The sequence below is a fragment of the Hipposideros armiger genome, unplaced genomic scaffold (assembly GCF_001890085.2).
Source record: "Hipposideros armiger isolate ML-2016 unplaced genomic scaffold, ASM189008v1 scaffold_1080, whole genome shotgun sequence".
NCBI classification, from domain to species: Eukaryota; Metazoa; Chordata; class Mammalia; order Chiroptera; family Hipposideridae; genus Hipposideros; species Hipposideros armiger.
In genome coordinates, this window is record NW_017732430.1 from 489,451 (window position 1) to 499,110 (window position 9,660).

At 36.9% G+C, this 9,660-nt stretch overlaps 1 long non-coding RNA gene and 1 pseudogene across 1 annotated transcript in view; both read right to left on the reverse strand.

Moving 5' to 3' along the window:
- Positions 1 to 8,100, reverse strand: part of LOC109376259 (uncharacterized) — a 168,934-nt gene extending 160,834 nt beyond the window's left edge. Inside the window, exon 1 of the long non-coding RNA XR_002122712.1 lies at positions 7,993 to 8,100. This is a non-coding gene — a long non-coding RNA (uncharacterized LOC109376259). The remainder of the gene's footprint in view (positions 1 to 7,992) is intronic.
- LOC109376258 (vesicle transport protein SFT2A pseudogene) lies at positions 332 to 827 on the reverse strand (annotated as a pseudogene).
- Positions 8,101 to 9,660: the final 1,560 nt, after the last annotated feature.

Below are 9,660 nucleotides of genomic sequence, written 5' to 3' on the forward strand. Positions count from 1 at the left end.
AAAAAAGCTAAATACGTCTTGAAGCACAGGTTTATCCTTAAATGTTCACATCTCAAAGCTATTTTGAAAGACTAAAAAAAAATGTCTAAAAATATTTCACAATTGTCAATGATTAAAATCTACTTATCTTTGGAAGGGTATGTTAATGACACACAGCGAATTTAAGTTACAAGCATTTAACAGTTTAATGTAGCATGTAGTTTATACCAGAACACAAATGGTTTTAATTGTCATTGGGGTTGTTTGGGAGGTGACTATGATTCTCGGACAAGCACACTTCACCAAAACCACAGCATGATTTTCAAATGCTCTTTTCAAAGAGTTTTGATTTTCAACTAAGGAGAGAAGAATTGCATTTAATTACTGTATCTCTTGCATATGGGATACCTGGCAGACTATGCCAGGCCATTCATAAGAAATATAATATGCAGAACAATAAGGCCACTTCCTTCTTATGTCACCAAAGAGCAGCACACAGGGTAAATATGAAACAAAAACAGAATAATAATTGCTGCAAGCCATCTTATTTCAAACATTTTCTTCAGTTGTTTCATAGGCCCATTAAAAAGCTCCTACTGAATTAATGCAGCAATATTTCCCAGGGTATAAAACACTGCAAAAAGGTTTATGCCACCAGGAAGTCACAGCAATCCAGTTGTAAGGATAGAACAGAAATTGCTGCATACAAAGCATGTACCAGACCACTTCAATCGGGCATTGAAATTAAGGGACAAGCCATCAAGGATCTTTGCAGTCAAGCTCTCCTCCTTGTCACCATGGCTATGCAGGACCCTCCACAGCTTCCCCATGGACATTTCCCCGGGCTGCACTGGCAGCCATGCCTTTACCCATCCTTCCTGCCCACCAGGAAACCCCTAGTGACCATTAATCTACTTTCTGCCTCTATGATTTTGCTTATTCTAGACATTTCATAGAAGTAGAATCATACAATACTTATCATTTTATGTCTGACATACTTCACACAATGTTTTCAAGTTTCCTCCATGTTGTAGCACGCATCAGAATTTCCTTCCTTTTTAAGGCTGAGTAATATTCCATTGTATGTATATACGTATTACATTTTGTTTATTGAATCACCTCTTAATGGAATCTAGAGGTGTTTCCACCTTTTGGCTATTGCAAATAATGATGTAATAAACACTGACATATAAATATTTGTTTGGATCCTTGTTTTCACTTTTTTCGGGGGGGTACACACCTAGGAGTGGAACGGCTGGGTCATGTGGTAATTCTGTATTTAGCTTTTTGAGGAATAGCCAAATGACTTTCCCATTTTACCTTGCCATCAGTTTACAGACCCACCAGCAATGTACAAGGGTTCCCATTTCTCCACATCGTCAGCAACACCTGGTTACTTTTTTTTCTTTTATTATAGCCATCATTGTACATGTGAGGTGATATCTCATCATAGCTTTGATTTACATTTCCTAGTGACTAATGTTGTTGAACATTTATTCATGATCTTTGGAGAAATGTCTATTCAAATCCTTTGCCCATTGTTTGTCTTTTTGTTGTTGAGTTTTAACAGTCCTTTATATATACTAAATTCAGCATGGAAATATATAAAAGTCCTTTATGTATACTAAATTCAGCTGGGCTCATGTGAGGATTTAGTCAATTATTTTTGGTGGAGGTATACTTTACATAGAAACTGACTGCACGGCCAAAAACGAAACTGCAGAGATAATAAAGCCAGATCATTTAGGGTCTTGATTGATTATCATGCTTGGGTAGGTATAGTAGGAAATGAACATCATGGAAGCATTTTAAGACAGAAAGAAAAAGAAAGATAATCTCCACCACCACCCGCCCCACCCCCCCAAAAATGTTTAAGTTCCACTCTTTTAAAGGAAAACTAGCATTGCAAGATTTTTTTAAATGTATCTTATTAAATGCATTGGAAAATAACAGGGGCAGGAGAATGTATAATTATGCTGAAAAACTCAGAATATTAATGCACTTTCTTGAATAAAATGAAATAAAACATGCCCATATCTTTCCATTTCTCTTGATTTAGACACGAATAGAACAAGTTATATGCTCCACTAAGGTTTTCTTTACAACTCAAACATTATGCGTTGGATCAGTGTTTATTAAATATACATATTCCCTTTCAGCACCTTGGTCTGAGTGTTGATGTGGAGAAGTAGTTCTTACATTGTGGTCTTTGTGCAGCAGGAGAAACAACTGGACACTAGTTAGAAATGGAGACTTGGTGGCTCCAGCGGGGGACCTGCTGAACCTGAAACTCGGGGAGGAGACCAAGCAGTGTGTGTTTTCACAAGGAGATTGAGGAGCAGGCTCAAACTCGAGACCCACTAGTAAATAAAGATAATAGCATGTCTACCACCTCAGGTGAATGACTTGTCTACTTATCTGCATGAATTTTCCAAAGCCAGTGTCAGATTCGAGGAACCGATTTTATTTACTATTCAACAAAGGCTTCTTTTGAATAGGCAAACTATTACCTAATGAAACCCTGAGCTAGAGCCTGGGCACACAGAGAAGAAAGCAAAGCACGTGCACTTGGGAGTCAATAACCTGCACACAAGCCTTTCCGATCGCTGATAGAAGCTAAGGGCTATAACAGAGTTATCCCCAGAGAGAGCCAGGGGAGCTCAGGGGTGGAATAGGCAGGGATAGTGGAAAGTTACTCAGAGGAAGAGAACCGAAGTTGAGTTTTAAAGGATGAATAGTTTTCCAGAATGACAGTGGGTAAAGAGCGTTTCTTGCAGGGGTAATTATACAGGAAACTAGGAGAGAGTAAGACTCATGTGAGGATTTGGGAAATAGTGAGTCTTTAACTTTCAGTAGAGGTAGAGTGCACGTAAGAGCTGACTGCACGGCCAAAAATAAAATTGGAGAGATGATAAGGCCTGGATCGTGAAGGGCCTTGACGACCATGCTTAGGCAGATGGTGCTGGTCCAGTTGGCAATGCACATCATGGAGGCATGGAAGCCAGAAAGTAAACCAAAAATCTCTGGATTTTAAAATAATGATTTTTCCAGCTGATTAGATGATGATCGGAGAAGGAGTCAGAGTGAAGAAAGAAATGTGTTAGCCATTTGTTATATACTTTTTGCAATAACTTGCTAAAACATAGGAAGTGAAACAGTAGTTTGGACACATAGCAATATGAATTTGTTCATTGCACCAGTGGTTTTAGTTTAAGACATGAATTCCCTATTATTTACAACATGTCAATGGTGTCTTAATTGTCATAAGAGGTGAAAACTCTTTTAAACAATTGCCTTTAAAGATCACAATAAAGACTATAGTGAGTCTATTACTAAGCATTTGTTTTGCTTTAATTCAAGTAAAGAAAAATATCTGTACAGATGATTTTTTCATTTTTTCCCCAAATTTGTCACTTCAAGGTACATTTCAAATGTATCTAGAAACATTTACTGAATAATTGGTTTATAAACATAACCTATGTGGTCTGCAGTTTAGGATAGAAAAAATATATATCAGCTGCATTCAAAACAATAATATATAGCTTTAATAGCATAGAAATTTCAAGATACACTGTTTTCTTTGTTCTTACTCAGCCTGTATCAATTGGCAGTTATTTTTAATTTTGGGTTTGTATCTTATTTCCTCATGGAAATAAAGTTGCAAAAGTAAAAATAATGATTCTCTCCTTTCCTCTTTTTATTCTTTCTTCCCAATATTTCCATCCTACTTATTCAGGATCTTAAATAGAAGAATGATCTTTCTCTTTTTTTCTTTCCTCCTTTCTAATTGCTTGGGTCCTAGAGATTCAAGGGACTTGTGTACCTAAGGGCATGAGAGTCATCTCCCATATACCCAGAGCAACTCCTGATTGGCAGCTACAGCCCATGAAGCGCTAGACATTATATGTAGCTAGATCAGAGAAGACCAGAAGCTCTCACCATTCAAGGGCAAAATCAACACTAATTTCTGATTAAGCAGATGGGATATAATATTTCAGAAAAATCTAAACTCTCCAAGAAAGGTGATCATTTTGATAATGAAATAAGGTAAAATATTTAATAAATTAAGAAAATGTATCCAAACTTGGAAATAAAGCAAAAGGACGTATCCATGTCCTTTCACAGTCATAATGGAACATTATCTAATAGTCCCATGCAAAGATCATTTCATTTATCTTGGCCAATGTTCCCTTGTTTGACTTGCTGCTTCTTATTAATTCAGTCTCAGAGTTTATGAAGTTCCATCTTAACTCGTGGATTTGTATGTGGTAGAGATGTAAATTATTTATGTCTGATAAGAATGATAGCCGCAAAGGTTATAGTTTCGTTGCCTTATTAAACAATAACCAGTTTTGTATCTCACTGTGTCCACACTTGGCAGAAGGGGCTAGGAATATCTCTGGAGACTCTTTTGAGACACTAATCCCATTCATGAGGGCTCCACCTTCATGACCTCATCATCCCCCGAAGTTCCCACTTCCTAATACCATCACCTTTGGGAGTTAAGAGTCCATGTATTAATTTGGGGAGGATACAAACCATAGCACAGAGTATCTAAATATTCATATATGGCTTTGTGGTGTGTTAACTTGGCTGGGAGGAACTACAGTCTGCAGGATTGCCTTTCTAGCATCTTCCGAGATGAGGTGGGCTACAAGAGAGATTCTTCATGAGACCTGGAGGAGGGACAGGAAGCAGCAGCCATTTTGTAGCACGAACTTGTGTTCTCCCAGTGATCAAGTCAAACACAAACTAATCTCAGTGCTGCTGGGAAGGGATTTTGCAGAGGTACAGTGCCTAATCGGCTCACTTTCAGTTAGGGAGAGTACTTTGGATGGGCCTGATTTATTCTGTAAGAAGGCCTTCCGAAGTGTTTAAGCCTTTCCTGAGGACACACCTTAGGCCCCCTTGGGCTCCAGGTGCTCCTAAGCATAGTTCCTGTGCACAGGAAACTCTGGCCCACACCTGTGGGTACCAGTCTGCTTGCAGTCTTCCCTTCTAGGCTTTCTGACCTATGGGATTTCAGGTTTGCTTCACCAGTATCCATTTGTACACCAATTCCTTGAGATAAACAAATACATATGTGAGGGAGAGGAAGGGGTATATCCATATACCTTATTCTGTTTACCTGTTTGAATTCTGCCTGATAAACCTCATTAGTGAGTTAAAGAAACAATTGCCATGCTTACTGTGTATTTGTCTGAGAGTCACCCTTTATCAGCTTTTATTTGGACAAGGTAAAGAGTGAATATCAGCAATTGTTCCTTTGGGCTCTTACCGAAACCAAATATTTTGTCTATTTGGAAAAAGTTTCTCTAGCCGGTTCCAAAGTAAGAAACACTGAGTTGTAACAGTGACACTATTAAGCAACGATCTTAAATAATAACATTATTTAGAAATCATATTGTTTAGAAGATAGGTTAGCTAATTTCTTATTTAGCATATGGAACCTGGTTCTGTTTTGGGGAGTCACCTTGCAAGAATGTTTCAAAGAAGATATTCTAGAGCTCACTGACAATCATTTATTTGGCTTATCACCCACTTGACCTGATTGCTTTAGCCAGGTGTCACAGACACAGGAAAAATACAAAGGACAGATGACCAGGTAAGCTACTCGTGTCAAATGCTGGGTCTTATCAGTCAGTTGAAATCAACAAGATGGAATGGCAACTAAATGGCAACTGTGGGAAAGGCCAACTATTTATATTAAGTGTTTCTGTCCATTGAGTCAAAACCATGACTCATGATGACTTTTGGCAGCTGGAGGGACAAAAAAGACGGTTATTCTTTCCAGATGAGCCCTTGGAGAGTTTCATCCGGTGAACAAGCATCCCTTTCAAATTGCCCTTGAGATTAGAAAAGGATGGGTTAAGAGAGGGACGATAATTAAAATTGGAAGAAAAGAAAGTGAGTAAGAAAACGGGGGGGGGGGAATGACGCAGATGAAAAGAGAAAAAAATGACAGGGAAAAGATTTCTCTTTCAAATCACCGCCCTACACCACAAAGAGGAAAGCAAGCAGTCTGTGAAGGATTCTCTGTCGGTGACTCAACAGTGGCATAATTAGCTGTAGCTCAGATATGGACATGGTTTGTGAGCCAACTAGGGCCCTTTACTAGACAGGGAGGGTGCGATGGGGAGAATTGGCAGACCACAGCTCCTTGTGACCGAAAAAGGAAGGGTGTAGTCTGTTTGCACTTATCCTGCATTTCATCAGTTCAACTTGTGATGTTTTCATTCACTTAAAAAAATGATGAAGTGATCCCCAATGGGTGTGTTTCACTTTCTAAACAATAAAGCCGTCTGTTTTTTTGGTGATGCTAAAAGAGCAAATTTTCACCAACCGCTTTTTCCACATTACACAGGGAGGGTATTCAATATCCAAGTGGGTGGCTCCCTCAAAGGGACCAATTTTGGAAACCCCCACCTAGAAAAACATTTTGGATTTTTATGGTTCTTTTCATCCAAAGATCCCCAGGGATTACCAAGCAAAATATGAGATCCCTGACAGCATTTCAAGGTGGGAGCAGACTAGAATTGCTGAAATCTCTTGGCAGATGAGAAAACAGTGGCCAAAGTGAGGGGACCAAGAGGCAGAAAATAACAATAGAACTAAGAATTTCATGCCTCAAACTATTACTGCTGCCTCTGAAACTTTCGTATGCTTCTGCCATAATATAGTCTCATTGTGATTTGGTGCAAAATAATACCTTTTTATTAAAATACTGCCATTACCAGGGTGTCAGTGCATATCATAAGTTCCTGAACAAGGTTCACATTTTCAAGGTCAGAAGCAATTTCTAAGGTGTAATATGACATAACCTTGAATATTTAATACACTTTTTAACCTTTAATAATTATAAGATTCCTTGGGTTGATATTCATTACTTGTGTGATTAACAGTCAATTTGGAGGGCTAATTATGTATATGAGAATTATAGGGTTTTATTTCACTATAAATTGAATTTTCACTAGAATATGCCATTGGCTTTAGTTTGCAAGTGGATCATTTAAATTTGACAAGTGAGAGGGAAAAAGATTATCAAATACATCTTTTTTGTTCTTGAAATAGCTATACTTTATTTAAAAACTGAATTTGCTTCATTTCCAAATAAACCCTTTTGTATTACACTACACTGCTGACTTTAATTCATGTTGACGCTAAGCATGAGAGTTTTCCCAGGAATAGGTTGAATCAATTAGTATTGGTCGTATCCATCCAGTAGAAATGCAAAACAAATATCCAGAATATTAACTACACTTCCTATAAGTTCCAGAGCTCAGACTCAAAATATTCCTCTCGTAGCCTAAAGGACGTATAAGCAAATGGGCTGCAAAGAAAGGCCTTTTTTGTAATATTAGTAAAAATCGTTGCCAAATTAGTATCTGTTCCAAGTTTCAGAAAATTCCTCATATACATATTTCAATATATTTAAAATGCTAAACCTAGAATTGGAGGCCATTAAATGGCTCATATTTATTTTCTTGAATGTCATAATGTAGCGAGTGCCAAAAAGCCTCTGGGTGTATGTACAAAATTTGTAAAAATACATAAAAACCTACTGAACCAAAACCACAGTGGAACTCACAATAACTTTCCAGACAGCATAATTCACCACTTAGTCACTGGGGAATGCCAATCTCAAAAGATAGATTTTACACCAGGCCAAAAAGATCAACAAAAGTAAACCCTTCCTGGACTAGGAACAGAAGGAAAGTCCAATTCAATGGCCTTAAAACAATACTAATATTAATAATAATATAATAATAAATTAACTACCTTAGCTAACTAGTATTTAGTGCCAACATTTAATTGAAAGATTTTTTTAAACATTGTGCCTTGTGAAATGATACTGAATATCCAAGAACATTAAAGTATGTGATACTATTCATTTTCTATTTATTATACATTGATTAACATTCCTTCCTGACTTTCTATTAGATTAGTAGAAAAGCTAAATTAAATGTGTTCAGCCACATGAAAGAATTATAGTGTTTATTGACTATCTCTTACCCTTCTGTAGTCTGAGTCCAGGTGAGGAGCACCGGAATTCCCATCTAATTTATCTCCAACACATATCCTAACTCGATTACTTCTCCCCATCCCTTTCCAGCTGCCATAGTTCACACTGGAGGGACCTGCCCTGTGGCAGCTATAACAGCCTCTTCTCTTCTACTTCCTCTACTTCCTCTCTTCTGCTTCTGCTTTTTTTCACCACACCCTCCAACTCCCACCACAACAATTTCTCAATTTGGTCCCTCCTGGGCAGTGAAACTTATCTTTTAAGAAACGGTAATCAGATCACTTCATTCTTTATCTCATAATTTCCAGTAGCTTCTCACTGTACTTAGAATAAAGTTCAATTCCTACAAGAATCTACACAATGTGTATGGAGCACCTGCCTATTTCTCTCCCGCACATACAGATATATAATCTGTAGTGGCTACAGTATGACAATGGAATGATGAAGATAATATGACATACTAGTTTGTTAGGCTTCTGTTTCTTTAAATATATATATATATATATATCTCATATATTCATGCATATATATAGTATATACATATATATATCCATATCATATATACATGCATATATATAGTATATACATATTCATGTATATGTTTGTGTATGTGTGTATACACACACTCACACACATGTATATATCAATGTATACACATGAATTGTATTAATCTTTTGTTTTCAGCATATAATGAGTATTACAATTTTAATAGTTTTTTTCTTTCTTAAAATGTGTATACATTTTTTTGGTACCCTCTGCAATTCTCAATATGCAGCAATAACAAAAGATGAAAACAAGTCATGTTTGACTTATGCAATTACAAGAGGTGTTCAAAGAGGTTACCACTAGTGTCCAGACACTTCTTATTATGGTGAACTGCTGCTTGAGTAATGTTGACCGAAGTGTCTAATTCTATACATTTTTTGGCACCCCCGGTATATACATATATATAAATTATATTGTGGATGTAGATTTCAGGTGGCTTAGAAGGTGAGAGGAGTGTTCTCATAGTAAAAAAGATAAAACATGGAAATTAATATTAGTTTTTTGTACATAAATCTGAAACTTTAAATGTTTCCATATCACCCACTATGTCATCATTCTGTGCCTTTCCTCTGCAACAACAAAGACAGGACTTTCATGCAAATAATTTATAAAAGTCTATTTCTGGGGGCTTAGGGAAACTAAAATCAAAATGAAATAGATAACAGTAAATAACAGAGCAATACTATGACATATTACAAGAAATCAAAAGACCTTAATCCTATTTTGCCAGCTGGGTGATTTTAGGTAAAAATAGTGTCTTAGATTCTCCTCCTTTGTAAGATGAGTGTGGTTAGAAATTAGACAATTTCTGCATTCTTTACAGATGTATTATTGTTTGACTCTACAAAGAAAGGAGATGCATGAATGTGTAGAGGACGACAGTTTGCCATTAAACTCTGTTCCCCCTCTTCCTATTATCTTTTCTTTCTCTACACTATCAAAATGGTAGAAATATCAACCTTGGAGTACTGAGTAGTACACGAGGTATGATCAAACAATATAGTGAATTTTTTAATTTAAAAAATATATTACAGTAAAAGATACATTGCCATTAATCCCCATCAAAATTCTCCCCATGGCTTCAAACACACTATCCCATCGTTCTTGCCACT